This window comes from Podarcis liolepis, assembly GCF_965112155.1.
Source record: "Podarcis liolepis genome assembly, chromosome: 8".
NCBI lineage: Eukaryota > Metazoa > Chordata > Lepidosauria > Squamata > Lacertidae > Podarcis > Podarcis liolepis.
The window spans coordinates 59,910,618-59,938,009 of NC_139560.1; the positions used below are offsets into that span (position 1 = coordinate 59,910,618).

The 27,392-nt window shown below is 43.3% G+C and overlaps 1 protein-coding gene across 5 annotated transcripts in view; it reads right to left on the reverse strand.

Annotated features, from left to right (window-relative positions):
* Window positions 1-24,198: 24,198 nt before the first annotated feature.
* Window positions 24,199-27,392, reverse strand: part of RNF144B (ring finger protein 144B) — an 82,279-nt gene continuing 79,085 nt past the window's right edge. For all 5 annotated transcript variants that reach the window (XM_083518889.1, XM_083518886.1, XM_083518888.1 and 2 more), the window contains one exon: window positions 24,199-27,242. The gene's annotated coding sequence lies outside the window, so the exon portion shown is untranslated. The remainder of the gene's footprint in view (window positions 27,243-27,392) is intronic.

Genomic DNA, 27,392 nt, shown 5'->3' on the forward strand with positions numbered 1-27,392 from the left:
TCTGCCTCTGACATTCCCCTCCCCATGCTTCCTTTTTGCCCCTTCCATCATTAGGGCACTGACAGTAGAGAAGCGACCTCTGCAAGCATTTCAGTGGCTGCATCAAGGAGGTCTCCATGGATGGGCTTCCTGCTCCACCTGCAGAGATTCAGATCCACAAAATCCCATGACCCCAGGATGCTCTCCCAAGGGTCATAGGGTTGCATCGTTACTTTATTCTTGCTGTATTTTTACTCCCAGGAAGGTGAATTATCTTCCTCAGATACATAACTTGGCCAGCACTGGGCACTATGTAGCTTTGACTTGGGCCATGCATGGGACATCATTTGTGATTCCACCTCAGGCAGGAAAATAAATCTCAGGAAAGGTGGGGTATAAATCATCTAAATGAATAAATTTTTACAATGGATTTGCCCAAGTTACTTCATTTAAGGAAAGTTCCAACTATCATTCTTACTATACTATTGACTCTAAAAGGTGAGCCTGCATATGCAATTCATGCAAATGAGGTTATTGATAATTAAGAGATTTGTATATGCTCTTTAAAATACAAGCAATAATAAAGACAATGGGAGAAAGGAAATAAAACAAGCTACTCACTAAAAGAAAAGGATCCAAACATTATTCTGAAATTATGATCGTGTTTGTTTAGTCAAATCATTCACAAAACTAAAAGACACAATCTATTCCTTCTTTGTGGCTGATGCAACTACAGAAAGAGCTTTGAAAATATGGAATTACAATCACTACTAATACTATCCACTGACTGCTCAAGATTTGTGTCCTTGCTTTTTTACGGTTAAAAACTAAAAAGTAAAAAATGGGTGCGTTGGTGGGAAGAAAAGCATATTCAGCTTGTCTAAACATTCAGACAGAAGGTGCTGCAGACACATCATTATCTGAAACTTGCTGATAATTTTTGGAGTTGTTTTCATGTAGTGTCAAAAACCGCTTCTGGGCCACACTTAAGGCAAATGTATCTCTCATTCTAAACAAGGGACAACAGAAATTGCCAAGGCTTGAAATGTGACACCACACATCACAATTTAATGAGGCCTCTAGGGCCACCAGAAATATAGCCTCTTTCTAATGGCGCACATATGCAGGCAGAGAAACCCTGACTTAGAACAGAGTGTGACGTCCAAAGTTCCCCCACAGCCTTGAACACAGCAAAGCCATGATCGGTCTCTCCAGCTGTTTTACAGCCCTGGACTATGAATCAGTGCAACTGCAAAACATGGCACATATGGGAGAAGATGCTCTTTTACTTCAGATTAGTTAAAGTGAAATGGCTACCACTTTGAGGCTTTACAGCCATAATTTAAGAGTTCCTAGTTCAACTATAAGCTGACATTTAAGGAGCAGAGAGGAAAGCATATTTTAATCCAGCACAACCAGCGCTGGCATAAGTTCCTGCCATCCTGTTGTGGCTAAAGTATTTGAGGGCAGAAACAGGAAAATACTGGTTCATTCTGGAAGGTTCTGTTCTTTTCTGCTGAGGCAGCTGGAGATATTATGATTTACATTTTGCTATCTCAAGGTCATGCTGAGCTAGAAAGATGAATCTGTGAGCTTAGTGGACTGGTTTCTCATTCTTACTTTTGTTTTCTAACCCTTCACACATCAGCTAAGTTTTCTGAAGCATTTTCTCTCTGTGTGTAACAAAGCTGGAAAACCTTTAGTAAACAGTTTATCTTTTGCTAATGAACTTTGTGTGATTTAATAAGAACCATACACATCCACTCCAAACAAGCTTCTGCAGCTCTGCTATCCACCAATTCCACGCGTTGGAATGAAGTCCAAATCGTGTCACATCCTAGAACAGCTGCTGGCACCCCAATTTCCTGCAAGTTCTTCCACTGACACTTGTCCTGGGACCACCTTTAAAGGTAAAAGTACCCCTGACCATTAGGTCCAGTCGCGGACGACTCTGGGGTTGTGGCGGTCATCTCGCTCTATAGACCGAGGGAGCTGACGTTTGTCCGCAGACAGCTTCCATGTCATGTGGCCAGCATGACTAAGCCACTTCTGGAGAACCAAAGCAGCACACGGAAACACCGTTTACTTTCCCGCCGGAGCGGTACCTATTTATCTACTTGCACTTTGATGTGCTTTTGAACTGCTAGGTGGGCAGGAGCTGGGACCAAACAATGGGAGCTCACCTCCATTGCGGGGATTTGAACTACCGACCTTCCGATTGGCAAGCCCTAGGCTCTGTAGTTTAGACCACAGCGCCACCCACGTCCCTGGGACCACCTTTACTTGTAAACAAATATTTCTGCTCTTTAATAAACACTGGGTGGCTGAGCCTTAGAGCTGCCCCTTTAATGCCCCTGACATAGCATGGCTATGGATCACTGTAAGAAATTAAAATGGCAGCCCCCAGTGGGCGTCTGTGGGGCACCATTTCAACCCAGCCAACCAGTGCTAATCAGTGCACTGCTGGTGGTGTTGCCCACCAGATAAGCCCACCAGGGATAACAACCAATTAGGAGAAGGCCTGACCACTGGAGGTCACTTTGCTGAGGCTTTGCTCAAATATGGAACAGGTACTGAACATTACATTGTTAAAATAAGCTGCATTGAAAGAGTTAAACTATGCACCTAAATGCTTTGCCTGGGAACATAATGACTGTTGTGTCTTCACTGATGTTGCAAGGTGACTGAGAAACATCATTCTGGCAAAGCAAGACACACCAGCACCAGTAAACAAAGGACAGCCACCATTGCCAAATGTGAGACACTGGGAATGGGCGCAACTCACCTGTGCAGCTATCATGATCCAGGATACATGCACAGCTATTCCCTCATGAGGGTTATTTGGGGAAATGGCTGCCATTGACAAAATAGGAACCTGTTCCAAATGGCGTTGGGGGTAGACATACTCCTTGTTATACAAGTGATAGCCAAGGTAGAAATCCAAACAATCCTATAAGAAGTCAAGAAAAGACAAAAGTTGGAGAAAAGAAGAAGGGAAGGGAGTTTTGACTTACTGGTCATGTTCTCCAACACAATGATCAAGACAGAAGTGTGTCAGGAACCTGGGAGCATTGAATAGTCACAGATAAGTCTTGAGACCTCATAGGCTCATCCCAGTATGCTTTTCCGTCCTCTCTCACCCAAGCTGAAGCAAACCAGACTTGAAGGATGATGCCAAGCAGACAAAGGCAGGCAAAAGGGCTGGGGAAGCAATGGCCACAGCTGCCTTGCGTCCTGCTTTCATTTTAAAGGGATGGGCCAAATTACTGGACTGCAGCAAGCTAGATACAGTGGTGCCTCGCAAGACGAAATTAATCCGTTCCGCGAGTATCTTCATCTAGCGGTTTTTTCGTCTTGCGAAGCAACCCTATTAGCGGCTTAGCGGATTAGTGCTATTAGCGGTTTAGCGGCTATTAAAGGCTTAGTGGCTATTAAAGGCTTAGCGGATTAGCGGCTAAAAGGCTATTAGCAGCTTAGCGGCTTAGAAAAAGGGAGGGAGAAGCGGGAAAAAATCGGAACACTTGCAAGACGTTTTCGTCTTGCAAAGCAAGCCCATAGGGAAAATCGTCTTGCGAAGCAGCTCAAAAACGGAAAACCCTTTCGTCTAGCGGGTTTTCCGTCTTGCGAGGCATTTGTCTTGTGGGGCACCACTGTATAGCTGTGAAAAACTGGTAGAGAGTCCCAGGTAAGACTGAGCACAGCTTGAACTAGGAGGGCATAGACAAACCAGAAGGCAGCAGTCTTTCAAAATTCGCACTTCTCCAGATATTGCAAGGCAGTTTGCCAGTCAAGTAAAGTGTGCAAAAATGCATATATTGTGGTTCGAGGACCCGATCCCCGCAAAATGGAATGAATACACAAGGACACGTGTTATAAGGTTAATGGGCAACAAAAGGCCACAACTTTATTGATTACAGCAAGTGAAAAGGTATTGGCTTAGGCATTGGATTACATCAGCTGACTCCACCCTCTCAGAGAGGAGTGAGTCTAAAACAAGGGGGGGGGTTATTCACCAGTAGGTGGAGCCTGCTGATGCTAATCCAACTATAGGCTCTCCCCTGATGTCACCGAGGGTTGTGCCATGGCCTCCCGCCAAGCAGGCATCGGACAGAATACACGACCGCCAGATTCCTTTAACGGAATACCCAAAAATTGAAGGCATAGGCGATGGCCACACCTAGCCCTTCAACACACCACAACACATTATTCCAATGCCTAACCTACCCACCAATACCACGAAAGTTGTGACGATTGCTATGAGGTAGGCGAAAAAACCAACAAGCCTAATGCCAAATGGAAAAAATCCTACCAGGCCCCCCGGACAACCAGGGCGACCAACCTAAAGTCCATAGCAAGGCCAAAGAAAACTAAGACCCTGAGCTCAAAGGGAGTGGAGGGTGGGTGACTTGTGACGGGACGACGAAGAGTGAGGCCGGGGAGGGGCTGGCGCCGCAGCATTTAGACTGCTGTACACGCCCCCTCGGAGGCACCTGGTTGGGTGCCTGCTGATAGGCATGGGCGCCAGCCAGGTGAGTGGGAGGCAGGGGGCAACGCCCCCTACTAGAGGCGGAGCTCGGCTCCCGCCCACAACCACTCCCCTCTCTTCCAGGAGGAGAGTCTTTGGTGAAAATGACATACAAAAATGCATTGTGTGGTGCTGAGAATGTCTATGTTAGGCAAAACTGCATATATTAGGAGAAATTTACATGAAAATGCTAATGAATCTTCAGGAGGATTTTAAAAAATCACAAACTGATATGAAAATGCAGATAACTGAACTTAAGCTTGGAAAAATGAGGAACTGAAATTTGACAGGTCCCCCCCCCCCCATTCCTAGCTTGAACTGAGGCTCACTGAAGGGGGAAACCTCTTGTTGTTGCTCCTTGGCTGACTTGTGGGGAATCCAGCTGGTTCTCAGCCCACCTTCTTCCCCTTCCTTGCAGAAACCCAGGAGCGCTTGCAGAGGCATCTAGCCAGGTAACTAGACAGGCCATGTCAAAGGAGAAGCCTCTTTGGCACAGCAGCCCATCCTGAAATCCACAATACAGCTTGACTGACTGATTTCCAATGCTTCTGCTATCAAACTATGCTAAATGCCAAAGACCAGATCCCCACCAGCTCCACTCTGTGCCCTTCTCCCCCCACCAAGAAACTTGATCTGGCAATCCTACAATAGAGAGCAAATCAAACCCCCTTTTTCTCCCCTTTTCAGAAGGGAGGAAGGGGGCTCTCTTGCCAGACAAGCAAAGCAATTGTTTCCCGCCTCTCATGTTCAGATGTGCCCTGCGGTAACCCTTGTGCTCTGAAATGCTCCTATTAGTTATTTCAAAGTTGGGTGCAGAGCTGTGCTTTCCCATGTCTGCCACTAATGACTTGCAGCTGTTGCTAATCTGTGCCTCTGATTTCCTTTGATTACTATGTGTATTGATGCCTGTGGTAAATAGGCATCTGCCAGGTGCCAGCACAATTGGAGGGGGGAGGGGAGATATAAAAAGTTCCCTGTTTCAAATTCAATGTGACATTGTGTGAGGCGAGAGAGAGGCGGACAGCCCTTTAACTATTTAAGGGGAACCAGTCCCTGGGATCATCAGTGACCTACTGCTTAGGGAAATTCCTGTGTTTGAGGTGAATAGCGATTCCCCCCCCAAAAAAACCATGCTTTTCCAGAAATGACATCCAGAAGCTTTTTTTATATAAAAATGTCCAAGCTGGAAGATGCGTGCTCTGAAGTAAAATTTGTTGGCCCAGGGCTTGAAAACTGTTCCACGCGTGACTGCGAGGAGCAGCGCCAGCTGAGCAGAAGTAAAGTGCCGGCCTGGGACTTTGAACAGCAGCACGGTCTAGAGAAATCAGCTGGCAAAGTTGTAGAGCCCGACCATTTGCTCTTTCTCGCAGACTGAAGTGCTGTTAGAGCACAGTCCCAGAGCCCAGTGACAAAAAGATGGAAATCCCACTGAACATAAAGGGACATTTCCAGATATCCCTTAACTACTTAGAAGAAATAAAAAGACTCCTGCTCTTTTAAGGGGATGGCCTTTATTTCAGAGCATGCCACCGCCTCTGATGGATATTCCTTCTTTTGCCTCTGCTCAGTGGCTGAACAGCACATGCCTTGCAATAAGTAGGGCCCAGAACAGGTTCAGTTGCCAGTTAAATGACAGGGAAGAGGAAGTATCAAAGACTTCTGCCTTAGATCCTGGAGACTGCATACCCTCCAAGTGTCCTGATTTTCTGAGGACAGTCCTGGAATTACGAAAGCCATCCTGGCTTCAGATTTGATCCCAGAATGTCCCTATTTCCCCTGCCAGTGCTGCCACCACCATACTTAGGGAGGAAGATGAGCAGGTGCTTGTTCTGAGCGATGGTGGCGGGGAGGGAACATCCCATTGCCTTTCTGTGGCCTCTGCTACCAGCCTCCTCCCTTGAGCAGCTCATAGTGGCTGCAGGAGAGCTGAGGAGGAAGAGGAGAGGCTGTCACCACAGAGGCCCATCCCTGCGTGAAGCACTGGCTCTGAGGGGCAGGCAGAGGGCAAGTCTGCCCTGGGCGGGAAGAAAGGGAGAGTGGAGTGCTAGGAGTCTTGATTTTTTTATTTTAAAATGCTTTGTGCATCCATGTCTAATTTTGCCCCTTTCTCAAATTTATTTACAGTGGTACCTCGGGTTACAAACACCTCAGGTTACAAACACTTCGGGTTACAGACTCCGCAACCCAGAAATAGTACCTCAGGTTAAGAACTTTACCTCAGGATGAGAACAGAAATTGCGCAGCGGCAGCGGGAGGCCCCAATAGCTAAAGTGGTACCTCAGGTTAAGAATGGTTTCAGGTTAAGAACGGACCTCCGGAACAAATTAAGTTCATAACCAGAGGTACCACTGTAGTGGTGTGTGTTTTTCTTTTTGTAGATCTACCAAAGAATGAAATAAAATAGCAGTAAAGAAGAGGGTGTTAGACGCTCCACACAGGCGGCTGTTTTCTGCCCCTTATGAGCTAGCCTATCATTCACCCATGCTGTACCCGTTCTGCATATACAAGAGCAATAGTATAGTTCTCTCCTGAATGGGCTTTCTACAGTAATGTTAAGAAAATTTGTATACTACACATGTCCAATGCTACAATATATGTTAAAAGAAAATTGTTAAACCCCATACTGCCCAATGTACAGTCAGGTGAATTGTTTCATTTTGAAAATTTCTTGTAAGACTAATACAGAAACTGCATTCACAGAATCTAGGGAACAATACTGTGAATAACAGCTATGTTTACATGAAAATAGGCAGATTGGTTCTTTTTTAAAAAGCACATTTTTAAAATAAAAAAGCAACTATAAAGTTACAATAAGCAAGGAGATGTTTGGGATCATAAGTGCTGGGAATGCTATTCCAGAAACCATTTTGTAACCAAATCTTCACCAAAACACACTATGCAGCCACAGAAGAGTTCCTGCAGATCTTTTCTCATTCTTCCTTCCATTCTATTTATATGCTACCTTCAAGACAGCCAAAAGGTCCTCAAGGCCTGGAGCAGCTGTTCCTTCCTCTCAGCCATCATTTCTGTTGCTGGTATCTATCAGCTAATGACTTCCAGCTGTTAATTATCCAATACTACAACACACCTGACCACCCTCTTTGCCTTCGGTTTGGTAGCCTGCATGTTTAAAAGTAAAGCTTCGGAGACGAATAAATAGAAGCCAATTATCTTGCTAAGACCAAAGAGAGCCATCTAAACTTTGCTGAGTCCTGGAAGGATGTTCTTGTGGCAGAGTTGTCACAATTCAGATCACAGATTTGTTTTGCCAGCAGAACATGCTCTAGCTAAAGCAATAAAATGGAGTTTAGTGGGACCAAGACATAATTTTTGGCCACAATCCTAACCCCACTTACCTCTGAGTAAATCCCATTGAAATTGCTAGGAATTTCCATTTCTATTGAAACTGAAGACTACGTAGCAAGCTCCAGTTCAAATTATTGCTGCAGTTATCTCTTCAAATATAATTATTGGCATTTTGGGGGATATTGTGAGATCAGCTTAAGAACTGTTAGAAGACCAAGCCATGTTTCACTATTCTTCTCTTAACCGGGATGCATCATTTACAGCCAACTACCGGTAGTATTGTGTAGTGCTTAGTGTGGGTGGTTTTGGACAAGTCAGTGTTCCTCAACCTATTTCTCCAGACTGCAAAACACCCTGTGCACTGGTAAAAGGAGAAATTGTTATGTATGGAAGAGATGAGTCAGATTTCTGCAACCCAAAAGCATCCAAAATTAATGGCAATGAGCAACCACTTTGATGAGCTACAATCTTTGAGTGAGCTCTGTGGGATTTGTTCTTTAGCGTAAGTGTGCTTAGGACTGCAAGTTTAAACTTCTAATGATTTTAGTTATTATTAAAACAAAACTGCTATAAAACACTGTTTGTTCCCAGCTCCTCTCCTTCTCTTTCATAGCCCAAATAATAAGATCTTTATATTTTATATATATATGTGAGGACTTGTTTATACATTCCTGGTGATATATATCATTTAGCCCAACTCTAGACATGTGTACGGTACTTTAAAGTTAATTATTTGGTTAAACAACATTGAGCATTCATCCTGCTTTGCATGTGCAGCATTTATACGCCTTCCTGTTAATCATTCATCTGTCTCACAATTTCCAGTGCATCTTCCCTATCACTTTCCTAACTACAAAAAGTATTTTACAGGGGGGGGGAGTGGGTGTTTTGTGCTAGGGTGACAAAGCACTTCAATTGTGCAAACCTAAGTTTGTCATATGCTCTCTGGTATCCCTCTTGCAAAATACTGGCAGTCTGGAAGTGACAGGACATTGAAGCTCACGGTAAACAAAAATGGTCCGGCTTTTAATCTCTCTTTTGTTCTGTTTTTAAGCATTCGTTTTCTACCAGTTCTGCAGTTTTATCTGGATTCTTCTAGCCTGAAAATAGTTATGTAGCAGACAGCGTGGAGAGGGGGGTGCATTTACTACAGTGACCAAGTTCACAACCTTTCCCAATTAGTTTGGTTACACTGACATCAAGAAGTCAGGAGGCTAAGAAAACAGGCTCCCCCAGTGTGGCAGGGGATGAATAAAGCGTTGAAAGGTGTTACCTTTCACTGCAGAGACTCCCAATGGTTCTCGGAAGAAGTCATAAGTTATTTAATACACACAAAAATGGAATCCCCACTTGGGCTTTTCTCTTGTTTATGTCATGATTTGTGTTTTTGAGCCAAGAGGAACCTGTGAGGGGGGAAAGTGTTTCTCTTTTTAATGGCATGAGAGAGACGGGAAAATTTATGTTATCATCCCTGTTGGCGTATCTTGTTTCTGGAAACTAGCATCCTATAACTTACTAAAGGCTGAACTGTATGTCACAAAGCAAGGAGGGTGGAATGAGTGAGGGAAATCTTGGGTCAGAAATAACAAATGAGACTGCTGGGGGTTGTGTTTTCCCTCAACTGAAATGTTTGCCTCAGCTCTAACAGCTCAAGAAGGGAATCTACAGAGAGTACATTGAATAGATTGCTCAGGTGACTGGCTGCTTAGGAGGAATATTACATCCATCTCAGCTATCACTAGGAAGGAACCCAAGTCATACTCAAGGAATAATTCAGATCTTTGTCCTTTGGCTGATTAATATTCTATGACCCTTTAAATGTGTTTGTGGGAAGTGTGGGTTATTGTTTTGTTTTACTTTAACTATTTATTTTGGTTCTCCCCCTCTGTATTTTTATCTTATAAACTGTCCTGATATATTCAAATGAAGAGCAATATGTACATTTAATATATTATTATTATTATTATTATTATTATTATTATTATTATTAGCCAGAGTTCACTTGTGATTCCTTGCTTTTCAAGGCAAAGAAATTAGCATTCTTATTTTGTATAGGCTGCAACCCTATGGGCATTTACCTTGAAGTAAATTCTGTTAAAAGTCCTGTTTATTTGACTCGTTAAAGTATTTCTATATGATGATCTTCTCGTGAAATATCAGGGTGGTGCACAGCACTATAAAAGCACTTGGAAACCCATTAAAAGCAGTATTACAGAACAATTATTAAAATAACTGAGTACTCAAGAAAATATTAAACAACAACATAGATCTGTTGGCATGAAAGTCTCCAAGAGACATCAGAAAGTCAAAAGCAAGGATGCCTGCCAAATTTCTGCTGGGAGAGTGTTCCACATCACTGGACTGATGACACTAAATGTCCAACTTCTAGGTGAGGCCAGCTGGGCCTCTGGAATGCAGGGTATAACAAACTGCTCTCCTTGGATAATCTCATGGATTAAATCAGAGATGGGGAACCAGTGGTCTTTTGAGTAGACTACAACTCCCATCATGCCTCAGCATTAACTGTAGTGGCTGAGGCTGATGGGAGCTGGAGTCCAACAATGAAGGTTCCCAGCAGCTTCATAGGATATAAATACATTAACTTCTCTGTGACAAGTATCTTACTCAGATCCATATTAAGTTATTGTACAGCTGCCTGTGTGGTAAAATAAAAGAAGCAGCACAGACATCAATACAGGAGATCTGGGGCTCCTGAGTCAGGCAGGGGTGATAGTGAGATGGGAATCTGGGTAGTCCAATTCAGGACTAATGTAAGTCATGCACACTCTCTGGAAAACAAAGATCTCCATTCTGCTCCCTCTTGTTCTTCTGACTTTAATGACCTAGCAAGCCTAAATTCTCGTGCTACGCATTTCGAAATGATTTGAGCAGCTAGCTTCACGGCAATGTTCAGTGCAAAGTTGCTATAGAATTTCTAGAATTATTTTCCCATCCGCATGATGCATTTAAAGCGGTACCATACCACTTTAAACAGTCACAGCTTCCCCCAAAGAATCCTGGGAACTGTAGTTTATGATTGATGCTGAGAGTTGATAGGTGACCTCTGTTCCCCTCTCAGAGCTACAATTCCCAGAGGGGATTTAACAGTTGATCCCTCTTTCCAGGGAACTCTGAGAATTGTAACTCTCTCTGGGGAACGGGGGTGTCTCCTAACAACTCTCATCACCCTTAGCAAACTGTAGTTCCCAGGATCTTGGAGGTAGCCATGACTGTTTAAAGTGGTATGAAACTGCTTTAAATATATAGTGCAGATATATATGCAAGTCTTTGTGGGGAATGTGTTTGTTCTGGCTCAAAGGGCATGATGAGGGTGGACAAGCCATGTCCGAGCTTGCTACTTCACTAGCAATTTAATATGCCTTTGAAAACAGGTTGAACAAATTAAGATCAGACATATTGTACATCCTTGGCTTTCCCCTCTGTGGCCCTTCATCCGTAAGTGATAATCCACAGAGTGAAGGGAACATACTTCACTCTAATTAGGGAGGAGCTAATTATCTCCCATCAATTAGATCCTACAACACTTATTCGTAAACAGTTGTTGGAGACACACACAAACAGATTAGGGACTGAAAGCCTAATTAATAAGGAGTAATGAGCTCCTTCCTGTGCAAGGTGGAAGAGACATGTTCTTCCCTCTGCAGAGGCCACTGGAGAAGATCCATAAGGAGATGCAGAATGGATGATGGGGTGACATTTTGCCAACTACCTCTACCTAATTAGCAGGGCGTTTTTAATTTCTGTGCACTACTATGACAACAGTGACTTGGAATTTGAAATGCCATCCATGTCAATGGCATGTTACAGAATAGCTGTAAATGGGAAGAGATAACAAGGTGGAGGTCTGGTGGAATAATATGAGTTTACATAAGGGAACAGGAACTTGTTCCAGATGTTGTTAGACTCCAGCTCCCATCAGCCCCAGACAGCGTGGGCAATGGTCCATGTTGGAAGGCACAATAACATCTGGATTCCCACAGAGCCACCATTCCTGGCTTAAATGTTCTGGTATAGTCTTTCATCCTGATGGTCCATGCTCAAGCTAGCTGTGAGAAGTTCCAAGGATGCACTACTCACCTGGCTTTGATATTCTTTGGAAGGAAGGGTGCCTGTAGACTTTGTGGCATTTCTGTGACATTCGAGTTTATTTACAAATATACCAATTGAGCAGAGGGGGTGACAGAGTTGAAGACGTTGACCAGCCCCATTGCCCCACAACAGATCCCTAGATAGATGCCCTCTGTGTGTGTCTTGGGCCATGATCAGACTGTCCGTATTTAGCAGGAAAGAGTCAGTCACAGACCAGCAAATTTAGGTTGGTGCAATTAAAGTGGATTGAAATGCTGTGATGCAACAAACCTACTGTTAAAGAACTAATTGGACTTTTGCTGTAAGGAAAGGGAAAATACACTAGAAAGGATAGAACAAGGGTCAGTTGGTGGGAGGGCATTTAACTCCATGCAAATAAATCAGGATGAATGCTGAAACAGTAGACAACATATAAATATGTATAGGATTGCAGTCAATGCCCCCCTAAACAAAGCAGCTTCCTGAAATCTATTAGTCCATTGCAACCTAAATGGATTAAAGGAATCTAGTTTACGTCGAAAAGAGCAAAAATCCAAATGCATTAGCTTATGGTGGGAGAATTAGAGGTGAAACAAACACTTTTCAACTCTTGGTGAATGCTGGAGAAACTTAATAAATGTTGGGACTGTACCACACACATTGTTTCTTCCCATCATACATCTTTCTTTCCCATCTCTGTATGTTGTTGGCGCTTGTCTGTCTCAGGAAGTGATGGAGGAGTATGCCTTTAGGGCTGAAGTCAAACTTTTGGAAGGTTGCAACTCCTGCTGTGGCTGGAGAAACCCGATACAGGAGAGACATGTTTTGTTGCAGCTGGGGCAGATGAAGGCATCTGGTCCCTGGTGGGTCACCACTCATGCCTGGATGGCTGTGTTTGGCAAGGCGATCAAAGCTGCAAAGGCATGAGCCGCCTAAGGAAGGGAGTGTTCCCATTAAAAAACAAAAAACGCTTGGGAGGAATGACCCTGCAAAAGCCCAGTTTTGCTATTTTCCTCCTCAGTTGTGTGATAAGGGATTCAGAGAACTTATGAGTGTATAGATCTTTCCCAAAGTCAACTCTTCAGACTTCAGCACCATAACTCTCTGATCATTACTGTATATGCTCATCAGGCTTCCCCATTCTGAGCTCAGCTCTCTCTTTCCCAAATAAGTCACCTTCATTACTATGATGTGTATTAATGTTGCTACAGCTGTTAAGTCCTTGGACGCAAAGTCACCAGGCTTTCTGCCAGTTGGAATTCCTGGGTTTTTGCCATTAACTTCTAAAACTTTCTTAGACTTTCAACACTGTTCAACTGTATAAGTAAGCAGCCAAATACGGATTATTTATTCCAGATGGATATCTCATTAAATTGTCTGAAGGATCTTTTTCCCCTCTCTTTTAAAAAATATTTCAGCATAATATGGGGTCCTTGCTGTTACGGGGGGTGGGGTGGGGAAAGAAATCGACTTTCCAAATAAATTAATGCCTTTGTGTTTGCATGCATATAGAGCATGAAGTTCTGCTGTACATTTATTTAACCTTTTCATTATGATTCATGCTAACAGTTGGCAATAAAGGAGATTGATGCACATCCCATCCAATGCAGGCTGTCATTGTTTATTAAAAACTTGGGCTAAAATCCTACACACACATGCTGGAAACAACAGGACTTACTCCTTAGTAAACATTAACAACAACAACAACAACAACAACAACAACAATTCTATACCACCATTCAACCCGAGGGTCACAGGGTGGTTTGCAATATAAAAACACAAACATACATACCATAGCAGCAAACAAAAACAATAGTTTATGTGTGAATCAGCCAAAGGCCTGGTGAAGAGGAACATTTTTGCTGGGTGCCTAGAGCTGTATAATGAAGGTGACAGGCAAGTCTCCCTGGGAGAGAATTCCACAAGCAGGGAGCCACTGCAGAAAAGGCCTATTCTAGTGTTGCCACCCTCTGGAAGAGGCACACGAAGAAGGGCCTCAGGTGGTGATTGCAGGGTCCGGGCTGGTTCAAACAGGGTGATGCAGTCCTTGAGGTATTGCAGTCCTGAGCCATTTAAGGCTTTATAGGTCAAAACTAGCATTTTGAATTGAGCCCAGAAACTAATTATAATGCATTCTGCTGGCCTGGATGGAGACTAGTGTGTGTCTGTTCATGCTCACTTTGGCCACACCCACTGCTGGTATGTGGCCCCCAGAAGGTTTCTTACAAGCAAATGTGGCCCTCAGCCAGGAAACAGTTTCCTACACCTGAAATACCTGGAGGGATTCAAGTTTCCCTGCACATTTTCTTTTCCAACTGATTACAGATGTGCTAAATTTTATCTACTTAGGAATTATTGGCAGAACGTAAGGGATGGAGTGCTTGCCATACTGTGCTATTTCTGTTGCTGGGGGAGGAAAACTAGGCCAAGGCAGGAATTCATCAAGCCAGAATAGCCTTGTCTATTTGTGTATTACCTTGAGGGGCTGTCTCCTGGAGGTGACAAGGACGATCTGTCCATTAGTGGCAAAATCTAACCAGAAGTTTTAAATGCAAAAGAAGGCTTGAACACAACAATACAAAAGGTATTAACCATCAGGGAAGACTATTAGACTGTGCTCTCTCGCTCGCTCACTGGCTTTAACCTCCTGAGGGTCGTTGGGGAAATGCACAGGGACTTTTTGACTTTGAGAATCTATCCAAGCTTTGCATACTCCCAGCATCCAAAAGCGACCAGAAGCCTATCACAGAGAAGATGGATACACCTTTGGAGACTCTCAATATTGCTTTACTGCCTTATTATGAGGCTATCTGCTCAAAGAACATCCCTGATACATGGTTCCCAGTTCCGCTGAAGTGTCTTATAAATTCCCCCTCCAAACATGCATGTCTCTAGCATATGTGAAAAAATAGTCTCTAGTGCCCAGTACTCTAAAGGGACAAGCATTGATTTTGTAAGTAATAACCTTTTCTTTAAGGGGGAAAAAAATCCTACAAGTGCACATTTGTTCTTTAACCTTGTTTTAGAGCTCTCCTGGCAACACAATGGCAAAATGACGTATGGTGCTGCATCTCGCTTTGCGGTACCCACTCAAGATAAATTAAGGATAAAAGTAACCATGAATTATGGTGGGGAGAACCAAAATGGAAGCAGTGACCATCACCAAGAAGCATTTTCCCCCAAGGGAAAGGGAAAGAACAGTTGTTAACTCTATAAGATGGCTAGGATGAACAGCGGGGTGTGTGGGTGTGTTTTGTTGCAATAAAAATAGTAATGTAGCACATGAAATGTATGTTTCTTCAAATTCCATTGGATGGGCTTTGTGTGAAACTCCAGGTTGGACGTGACCTTTTCAAATCAGTAGCAAGACCAGCTTCCGCACCACTAATCTTTAAAGCCCTAAACAGCTTGGGACCTGGTTATGAAGAGACTCCCATCTCCTGCATGAGCCTGCGTTTGTCTTGAGTGGCAGCGATGGCAGCAGTGGCTGCAAAGGAGCATCCCATGGCCTCTCCATGGCCACTGCTGCGGGCCATCTTTACCCAGGGATGCAAGGGGTGCGTTGCACCCAGGCGCCGAATTCTGGGGGGCGCCCGCTGCTAAAGCCGCCTAAGCTCTTAATCGCGATCCCCGGGTGATTGCAGTCAATGGGTCATTTCTGTTGTCTTTTGCGGAAGAGCTGCAGAATCAACATATCCGCCGCCTAGTGCTGTATTTCATTTTCGCATGATCGCAAAAACGGAAAGACGGACTTATCGCTGCCGCTTTTTTTTTTCATGTTAGCAGTTTTCGCTGTTCCCCTCCTTAAAAGCTCAGCAACTTTGACCTGATCCCCCCCCAAAAATTGGGGGGCACTGGACGGATCTTTGCACCCCGGCGCCACATATGCTAAAGATGCCCCTGTCTCCTCCCTTGGGCAGCTCATAGCGGTTGCTGGAGAGCAGCTGAGGAGGGGGAGAATCTGCCACCATTGAAGAGTCTTGGTTTTTTAAAAAAAGAAAAAAGGAAGACTGCTTTGTGCATCCATGTCTAATCTTGCTCCTTTCTAAAATGCATTTACTGATGTGTTTTTTTTTTCTTTTTGTAAATCTACCAAGGAATAAAATAAAATAAAACTGGGGGTTTCTCAGGGCGGTGGAGGGTGTGTGTGCTGTGTCCTGTTGGTGGCATGATGGCAGCACTTGCCCTTCTTCTGATAGGAAATGCTCTTGGGGGAGGGACAAAAATAGGGGGGGTTGAGGAGAGTCAGTTGTGGGGGAGTGAGAAACGTCCCTATTTTCATCTGAGGAATGTTGGAGGGCGTGCTATCATTCTGATTCCCATAGTGGCTAACCAGATGCATCTTGGGAAGCCTGGAAGTGGGATATAAGAACAATAGCCTGTTGTTCCCAACACTTTGATATTTAGAGCAGTGGCGGTCAGTGGGCCAGCGAAGGACTTGCTACACTGCACATATGGTTTCTAAATGGTGGTCATTGCTGCCGCTTGCCAAGAAGGGGTGGGGAGAGACACGGGGAGCTCAGGATGTGGTAGGCACAGCAGTGGCAAGAGCAGCAGATTCACTCTGCTGTTGTGCCTGCACTGAGCTCAGCTCCCTGCCCCTTTCCCTCTCTCTCTCTCTCTCTCTCTGTCTCGGTAAGAGCAGTGATGCTCACCATCCCGAAGCCAGGTGTACAACATCACCCTGCCTTAGCTGCCCTACGGACTGCTACAAATTCAGAATCAAAATAAAAAAATTCCTTCCAGTAGCACCTTAAAGACCAACTAAGTTAGTTCTTGGTATGAGCTTTCGTGTGCATGCACACTTCTTCAGATACCTCAGGTATACCTCAGGTTCTTCAGATACCTTCAGGTATCTGAAGAAGTGTGCATGCACACGAAAGCTCATACCAAGAACTAACTTAGTTGGTCTTTAAGGTGCTACTGGAAGGAATTTTTTTATTTTGACTATGGCAGACCAACACGGCTACCTATCTGTATACAGATTCAGAGGTATATCATGTCTGATTTTTGGCATGGCATACAGCCACCATAGTCTTACATAGTCGTGGGAGGATAAAAATCTATTATGTATGCATTTTAATGAGAAACTACCTAATTTATCCAAAGTGACGCCCAGCTATCCTTCAAAATTTGCACTTCTTCAAATTTTACGATGCAGTTCTCCAACCAAACAATGTATTTTTAAAATGCATATATTGGGGGGAGTGGATGTGCAGAAAAACACATATAAGTGGAAATATCATAGAAAATACATTATATTAGGGGAAATTGCTTGCAAAACCTGTGCGCTGGTCAAAACTACATAGAAACGTATTTATCAGGAGAACTTTGCACTGAAATGCTACTACATTTGTGTGAGGATTTTAAAAGAAAAGCAAAATCTGCAAGTTGCTGCAGAAATCTGGAGAACTGAATTAAAGATTGGAAGATGAAAAACTTGGGAAAGCAAAACTGATAGATTTGTCCCTCCTTAGACACCCTTCCTCCCCTTGCTTTCTGAAATTAGGCTAATGGTGACTGAGGGCAGGGTCTTCTCAGTTGTGGCACCTCCTCATATGGAATGCCCTTTATGCAGAGGCTGTACTGGTGCCAGACTTCTTCGCCACCAGGTTAAATACATTTCCCTTTGTCTAGGCCTTCCAGCATGTTACTTGGTTGCATTGGTCTTGCTTCTGTTCATGTTACACACGCAAGCCTGCGGTGTCACTGTTATTGCTTAAACTTTGTAGAATTGTTTTACTATAGTGTAGGTTTCTTAAAACTGAAGGGAGGTATACAATGTTTTGGCTCAAGCAATCCACTCTGAAGTTGGTTTTGTAATAAAAGCTCATCCCAAATTGTGTATGAGATATAAGCACACCGTTACTTTTACAGACATTAAATGATGGGAATCCTACTGAACATAGCAAACTGAAACAGTACATGGACCTAATATGAATATAGCATATTGATGACCTATGGAAAACCTGCTTCTGCCTGATTCTTACTCCTCTGTGTACGTACATTGAAATAGAAAAAAACAAAAAACATGCAGTTGTCTGACTTTCCATAGTGCTGCCACTAGGTGATGCAAACACACTTTGCTTCAGTATCCTGCAGACACTACGGTGACAGTTATCTAATCTCGTAGTCTACACATCTAATGTTCAGGTGTTCAAATCTAATAATAGGGGCCCTTTGTGTTTGAATTAAACTGGAAGGCATCAGTTGACTTCCAACAGAAGCAGGAATTTAGCTGTAGATATTTGAAATAAAAACCATCAACTCTGATAATACAGTTGGTAGAAAACAGCATTGCACTGTGGGTTAAACCACAGAGCCTAGGACTTGCCAATCAGAAGGTCGGCGGTTCGAATCCCCGCAACGGGGTGAGCTCCCGTTGCTCAGTCCCTGCTCCTGCCAACCTAGCAGTTCGAAAGCATGTCAAAGTGCAAGTAGATAAATAGGAACTGCTCCGGTGGGAAGGTAAACGGCGTTTCCGTGTGCTGCTCTGGTTCGCCAGAAGCGGCTTAGTCATGCTGACCACATGACCCGGAAGCTGTACACCAGCTCCCTCAGCCAATAAAGTGAGATGAGCGCTGCAACCCCAGAGTCGGCCACGACTGGACCTAATGGTCAGGGGTCCCTTTACCTTTTACATCAGCTCTAATCTTTGTGATCAGGTACACTTTCTCAGCACTTACTTTGATCCCTGTCATCCAAACCCCGTACAAGAATCCTGCCAGTTCACACTAATGGTGGATACCAGAAATGAAAGCACCATGAACTGCAGAGCGGACTTCATGTGCTGCACAGAAGGATGTCTGGCACTGTACTCTCTTGAAACTAAAAGAACATTTCCCCCCAAATGGGCCAAAATGGGAAAAGAAATAAACAATTTTGCTCTACTTTGGAGTGGGCAAAAGGCTGCAGTTTCCAGGACTTCTTCACCATTTAGATTCCACCCTCCAGCTTCAAATGAGGGATTTGTTTAAGGGTAGCAGCAGGGAAGCAAAGGGCTAAGCACTCTGTCCACATGGGTTGTCATCCCAATAATTATTAGAGTTGTTCCCCCCCCGCCCCCCTAGTCAATATTTCTGTGTGTTTTAAAACTGCACACCAAATGCAAAGGTTAAATGCACTTGCATCTCATTTGACCTTCAGAGATATTCCATTTTTGTTTCTGCGGTAAACAGAGGCAGCTTGTTGCTAGAGGCTGAAAATTCACATGGCCTTTCCTCCTGGTGGTAAATATATACTATTAATGAAATCAGTGGGAAATTTTCTGCCCTCTCATCTGTCACCCAGAGATCACTGCCTCACCCTGCCTAATGTGGCTGTACTTTCAGGAGCAGGTTATGCAAGGTAAGGCACTGGTCCTTTTTAAAGAGGGATCCACATTCCCATTGCTTCCACCCTTTAAATTTTCTCTCAGGGCAAGTTTCCAAACCCATGATCATTCTGTTACCAAGGAATGGTTTGCATGTGTGAAACTGCCATTGCAGACAAAGCACCCCAGACAAGAGCTTTCAGATAATTTTGCTGTATTTTTAAGATGCTGCTTGCATGCTTTAATTTTCAGAAACCGGCCTATACCAGCAACGTTGTTCAGTCACGCAATGAACAAAATCACAAGATTTTCTCATGGGCTAGATAAAATAAGGGTAGTCATCCTTTCTGAGTCATGCACAGAGAAAACATGATTTGGGCACCCAAAAGCAGAGGGAACCAATTAATGAGTTTACTTTCCACTGCATTTTGTGGCTTGGGGAGCACAGTGGCTTCCAGGACCTTTTCCAGATGGCATATAAAGTTACAAAACTGCTGTTTGCCGAGATAAGAAGATTGCATCACTGTGAGATGAGAGCCCCTGTATGCGCCATTTCTCATTCGATGTATTTTGCACATCGCATCCAAGACTGAAAGCAGAAGGAAGGAATGATGATATCTGGGGGAAGGGGGGGGACATGAAAATGTGGGATTGGTCTGACACTGCCATTCTAGGCAAGAGCAGCTTTGCTGCCTGCCCGTGTGCTATTAATGGCATGCAGGATGTGCCCTTCCACATACAGCTTGGGCTGATTGGTATGCGGCATAACTGCCATTCAGGTAGTATTATCAATGTAGGTAAAGGTAAAGGGACCCCTGACCATTAGGTCCAGTTGTGACCGACTCTGGGGTTGTGGCGCTCATCTCGCTTTACTGGCCGAGGGAGCCGGCGTACAGCTTCCGGGTCATGTGGCCAGCATGACTAAGCCGCTTCTGGCGAACCAGAGCAGCGCACAGAAACACCATTTACCTTCTCACCGGAGTGGTACCTATTTATCTACTTGCACTTGACATGCTTTCGAACTGCTACGTTGGCAGGAGCAGGGACCGAGCAATGGGAGCTCACCCCGTCGCCGGATATTCAAACCGCTGGCCTTCTGATTGGCAAGTCCTAGGCTCTGTGGTTTAACCCACAGCGCCACCCGCATCCCATTATCAATGTATGGGAGGATTAATTTGAATCACAAGAAAACCAAACAGCAGTGACAATACCTTGCCACTAGATGGTGCAATGAAGGAGCTGCATTATACAGTCAGGTCACCTAGCCTTATAGTGTCTACACTGACAGGCAGCAACCCAGCTGCAAACCCGACCCAATATTGCCTACACTGACTGGCATCAGCCCAACTCACTATTGCCGAGACAGACAGGCAGCAGCCCAGCTTGCAAATCCAACTCACAATTGACCACACTGACTGGTAGCAGCTGTGTGGATCCGACCAGTTCCATATGGTCCACACCGACTGGCAGCTGCCCATCCAGGCTTCCAGTCCTGTTCCTTCTCCCTGCAGTAAACACAGAAGCAAACAGAAAAATACCCCAAAATAGCAAACCTCACACAAAACCAACCACACTGGCACACACCTTTGGCACATACTTTGCCTTGGGTATATCTAGACTCCAAGTCTATATTGGCTTTATTATAATACTAGTCATTCTTTAACTGTCAGGCTTCTCACAAAGAATCCGGGGAACCATAGTTTGATGGCAATGCTGAGAATTTTCTGGGACAGATCTACCATCCACCTCACCAAACTACATTTCCCAGAATTCCATGAGAAGGAATGACTTCCACCATAGCACACACATGGCTCTTGTGGTCTCTGTAATTTTGCAAAGGGCCATGCATGAAATATTAAAGGTAATCAAAACCATCACTTACTGGGTTTCCAAAAGATACTTCCGTTAATTTGATGCCTGAGACTTCTAGTTCATAACTCATTTTCTTAACCACACCATACTTTATTTTGGTATTTAATTTGAGTTTAAATAGAGACAAATGCTAGGTGAAAAGCAAAGTTGCCCTACAAACCATGGTTTGTAGGGTCTGCACAGGACTTATTATAGTTTGGCTTCTGGGAAATGATATATAATGAATTGAAAAAGGTATTTAAATATACCTTCTTGAAGAAACCAGAGGCCTTTCTTCTGGGCATTGTCAGCCAATTGGTGCCAAAGAAGGATAGAACTCTCTTTATGTACGCCACAACAGCAGCAAGAATACTTATTGCAAAGTATTGGAAGACACAAGATCTACCCACTTTGAAAGAATGGCAGATGAAGGTGATGGACTATATGGAATTGGCAGAAATGACTGGCAGAATCCGAGACCAGAGAGAAGAGTCGGTGGAAGAAGACTGGAAGAAATTTAAAGACTATCTACAGAAATATTGTAAAATTAATGAATGATAGAATGATGTTGGATAGCAACTAAGGGGTTTCCAGCTGTAATGATTTAAGGGAATATGAAAAAAGGGTTATAAATGGGTTAAAATCTAATGGTAAGGATTTGCTGAACCAATAAATTGAAGTGGAATACAAAAAAGGGAGGTATGAGGAGGTCTGGGAAATAAGTTAAAGGAAAATAAGTAAAAGGAAAAATGTATGTTTTTAACTGTTTTTATTTTGGTGTTTTTTTTTCATTTTTACTGTTATATTTCAAAAAAATTTAATAAATATTTTATTAAAAATATATATATAGTTTGGCTTCTTCGTGACTCAGAATCAATAAAGAGACTATTATTGTATCCAAAGTACTTCGGAATCTGGATGTCATCAATGCAAACATCAATGGAATACAAAATCAGGCTGTACATTAGGACAGGGCAAGCAGCTGAGAATTGAGGCACACGATAAACACTATCATTTTGTTTTAATGTTTTTATCCTCAGCTTTCTGCCCTTACTGTTGGTCCAGACTCTGACTCGGCCATTAGGAACAGCAGAACCTCTCCTGTGAGCAAGCAACAAGCTTATTGCCGCCTTCGTTTAAAGACATGGTGTGAAATATACCGTATTTTTTGCTCTATAAGACTCACTTTTTCCCTCCTAAAAAGTAAGGGGAAATGTGTGTGCACCTTATGGAGTGAATGCAGGCTGCACAGCTATCCCAGAAGCCAGAACAGCAAGAAGGATTGCTGCTTTCACTGCACAGCGATCCCTCTTGCTGTTCTGGCTTCTGAGATTCAGAATATTTTTTTCCCTGTTTTCCTCCTCCAAAAACTAGGTGCGTCTTGTGGTCTGGTGCATCTTATAGAGCGAAAAATACGGTAAGTGGCAACCATTCAAATTAATGACAAGCTTTTAGCTACTTTAGAATATAAATGAATGTTGTGCTGCTAATAGGGTTTGAAATGTGCTACATATATGATAACCTGAGAACATTTTACTCTGTCCTTATCATTAGTATACAAACACCCAGAGCATCACTGTCTCCTTACTGTCTCCAAGAGATCTCAGGCAGAATACCTACTTTGCCATCAACATAGTGAAGGAATAGCTTGTCATATGCCCCCTGCTCTATCACATTTAGGGATTATTAATTATTATTATTATTATTATTATTATTATTATTATACAAACAGAAAAGACTTGGGCTGCTTTTGTAATATCCGCATATATTTGCAAACAGGATTGGAGTTATGGTGATAGGTGGTTCTCAGATCCAATCATTGGGTTTGCTGCTTATTGCTATCCACCTGAAAGAGCAGGTGTGTCATCTGGGTGCACTCCTTAATCCAGCATTATTGTCACTAGAGGCACAGGTGGCCTCAGTGCCATTTTCCAGCTATGGCTGGTTTGCCAGCTATGGCTGTTCCTGGAAAGAGAGAGAGAGCGAAACTTGGCTGCAGTGACCCATGTTCTGGCAATGTCCCATTTGGATTGCTGCAGTGCACTTTACGTGGGGTAGTCCTTAACATCATCCTTGGAGCTACAATTAGTGCAGAATGCAGCTGCCAGTGTGTTGTTTGGGACAGCGGGCAGAGATCACACAACACTGATCCTGAAACATTTTAATTAACTGCTAATATGCTGCCAGGCTGAATTAAAGGTGTTGGGGTTGACCTATATAAGGCCTCAAACAACTCAAGACTCAAGAATCTGAGGAACAACTCCTCTCTGTTATCAGCTTGCCTAGATTCTTAGATCCAGGGGTGAGGGCCTCCTTCTGGTCCCACCATTGGGGGAGATGCGTCATGTAACAACACAATGCAGGATCTTCACTGTGGTGGCACCTCAATTATGGAACACCTTCTACTGGAAGCATGACAGGTGCTGATGTTTTGGCATCTCAGCACCAGGTAAACACTTACCTGTTTTTGCAGGGTGCTATTATTAGTCTAAGGACGCGGGTGGCGCTGTGGGTTAAACCACAGAGACTAGGGCTTGCTGATCAGGAGGTCAGTGGTTCGAATCCCTGCAATGGGGTGAGCTCCCGTTGCTCGGTCCCTGCTCCTGCCATCCTAGCAGTTTGAAAGCCCGTCAAAGTGCAAGTAGATAAATAGGTACCGCTCCGGCGGGAAGGTAAATAGTGTTTCCGTGTGCTGCTCTGGTTCGCCAGAAGCGGCTTAGTCATGCTGGCCACATGACCCGGAAGCTGTACGCCGGCTCCCTCGGCCAATAAAGTGAGATGAGCACCACAACCCCAGAGTCGGTCACGACTGGACCTAATGGTCAGGGGCCCCTTTACCTTTATTATTAGTCTGCTGTTGCTGTGAAGAGTCATGAATGGCTCCACGAGAGTTTATAAATGATGTTATGAAGCATTGTACAAAAAAATGATAGCAGCATCATTTTATTTAAGTCCACTAAGAATCCAAACTGAATGCAGAATTTCCGCTGCCATTTCCGCCACCCCCCCTGCCCCCCCAATGATCCTTAAAAATGTGACATATGGCTTTGAATTGTCCTCTGTTGGTAACAAAGCTTTACTAAACGTCCGCAATCTGTTTTAAAAGCAACTTGCTGAAGACAAACAGAGACAAACGGCTTTTGCTGAATTTTTAATTTTGCACATGTTGCATATTATAATGTTAGGAGGGAAAGCCGGGGGAAGAGAAGGAAATCTCAGAGGCTGAAAATATATATTGCATGAATATATACACACAGAGCAAAGTACATTTCCAAATGTTGGTTCATTAAATAAAACTTACAAGAGCACTTAAAATTTCTTCATACACATCTGCTTTCTTTGGAACACATACAGAAAAGAGTTTCTACTAAATCTTACAAAGATCACAGCCTTGACCCTTCACCGTATTAGGAAAGTGGTGAAGAAAATGTATTCATGGAAAATGAATTAAGACCAAGAACTAAAAAGTACCAGTAGACAATCCAATACCTTGACTACCTGAGTAGGGGGTAGCTGAAGCCCTACATCAACATCATTTTGAAGTCCTATGTAAGATGTACTAAAGTCCCATTTGCACATTCTTAATCATGCAATCAGCTCTAAATGACACATGTGCAGCAGATCACAGACCTGCAGCCCCAATTCATGGAGAGTAGTAGAGCCAAGCCGACAGAGTTGTAAGAAAGGGGGTGAAGCCACTGAGCCCAGTCTCATTCCACCCCTCGTGCAATTCTTATCAAATGCATAGGCGCATGTAAATAGGGCTCAGAGGCCTATGTTTTCCTCCAGTTCTCCAAAATAAAAACAGTTCTTCTCTAATACATTTCCAGTGATACAATGATCTACGGATTATTTCCTGTCCTCTTCCAAGTGATGCTTCATGGTCTTACTATAAATTAAAATAGCCATGGAAAATAACGAAAGCAATTACAGTGGTACCTTGGTTCTCAAACGTCTTGGTACTCAAACGCTTTGGTTCTCAAACATAGAAAACCCAGAAGTGTTCTGGTTTTCGAATGTGTTTCAGAAGCTGAACGTCCGAAGTGGTTGTCGCCTATTGTTTCTGGGGCACCTGCACCGATCAGAAGCTGTGCCTTGGTTTTTGAACATTTCAAAAGTCAATCGGACTTCCAGAACAGATTAAGTTTGGTTCCTTTTGTTTTTGCTATTTATTTTGCGTTTTTGTTTTTGAGGCTTTTTCATTTAATTTGTTTTTGTGACTGTGTGGAACACAGTTCAGCTACTGATTGATTGATTGATTGATTGATTGACTGTGTGACTGTAGAAATGGGTAAAAGCCCCCCATCCAAACAATTACCATCATCAGTGCAGGTAAGGGGGGGGGAATAATTTTATTTTTTATAATCTACAATACTGTCTTATTTATTTTATAGTATAGTACATTGATTATTGCTTTCATTTTATGGACCAATGGTCTCGTTAGATAGTAAAATTCATGTTAAATTGCTGTTTTAGGGGTTGTTTTTAAGAGTCTGGAATGGATTAATTCATTTTGCATTACTTTCTACGGGAAAGCGCACCTTGGTTTTGAAACAGACTTCCAGAACGGATTAAGTTTGGGAACCAAGGTACCACTGTACAATTCCAAATCCCTCTCCTGTAGCCAATCAAGAGTAGTAAATTTGGCTGTCTGGCAAGTCAGTGGAGCTAACGAGGAAGATCACAAACGCACAAGCCTATTACTACCACATTCAAGTGGTGCAATTTGGTTCTTTCTGATCTCATAGCAGACAGTGGTAAAGCATGACAGGGCATGTACATCTGATTTTCAGAACTGTGATGATAATCTGATAACAGAGAAACTGTGGTTAAGTTCCTGTGTTTCTACTCATTGACTGTCCATTAAGGATTTGGTTTCTAGTCTGATACAGCGAATGTTTGTACAACAAAACAGCAAACCTTAAATAACACAACCTTGGCAGAAAGGGGGGGGGGAATGGCTTTCATACAATTAACATACAATATGAAATTCTTATTGGCAAGGACATGGACGGAATTCAACGTTATCATCACGCATGGCTTCCCATCATAAAAGGGAGACTAAGATAAAAAGGTGCTTCATAGACATACATAATTCTCTTCCATTTGCTAGTGAAAGTAAGGAGGGTGGTTAGGTCAAGCTACAATGTTTAGCTGACTAATCAGTTTGATTAAGAAGGTGCCCCTGAGCAATTAGGGTGGTAGATTTTTTAATAAACATATTTATCCTGCCATTCGCCCTGAGGAGCTCACACCCAGCATTCAAAGGGAGCAGCAGGGAGTAAAAAGTATGTTAAGAATTGAACCAGCCAGAAAGGGAAACAGAAGGCAAGTCGGCATTCATTTTCTTCCTAACACACACACATTCTCTTCCTAAAACGGATGGAAATCCACATCATCCACAATCTTACTTTATGTGAATATGAGCAACAGTTTAAAATCCTGGTTGCAGAATAGCTAAATAATGCTCGTCATTGTTCCTTCTCCTCCACCCAGACCCCCAAATAAGACTTCTTTTTTCTTCAGTACTAATGTATGCAGATTTGGGTCAACTGAAAATAATACAACCAAGGGGGTTTTTTGGTTTTTAATTGGGTGACAGCCCTGGCTGGTATTAAAGAAGCCTTCACTAACCTGGTGCCCTTCAGGGGGTTCGGACAACTCCCACCAGTCCCAGCCAGCATACAAGGTTGTACAGTGTTAGGACACAGTTGCATTGCAAAGCTAAGCAGGCTCAGCTGGCAGTTTAGCACACCCCAACCCATATTATTGACTCTAATGAGGCTATTTTACTATCCACTTTGGACTACAATTTTCACTTTGGACTACAATTTTCAGATATGAAAAGGAAACACCCATCATTGCTATCCATTTTGTAGCGCCTAATTCAGGTGTCCTGGCTGTTTCTCCAAGTTCTCTAGAAACCCTTAGGTATGAGGTTTTTGTTGTTTTTTATATATGAAAAGACGGAATTTCCAGGCTTGATTTCCAATAGTTTTTCATGAGAACTATGCTTCCTTAAATTAAATCTGTTTAGCTTTTCTGCTTCAGTATCTATCTGCCCCTTCTCCTTTCTATTTCTCTGCTTAAGGTCATACAGTTGTAGCCATATGAAGTTAGCTGAACTTAGGCTCTACAAAACAGAAGTCATTAACTTTTTTTAATGGGACCCAAGTTCAACTTACCGTATTTTTTGCACCATAACACTCACTTTTTTCCTCCTAAAAAGTAAGGGGAAATGTCTGTGCGTGTTATGGAGGGAATGCCTACGGGTGGCATGCCTACGGATTTTCCTCCTCTAAAAACTACATGTGTGTTATGGTCAGGTGC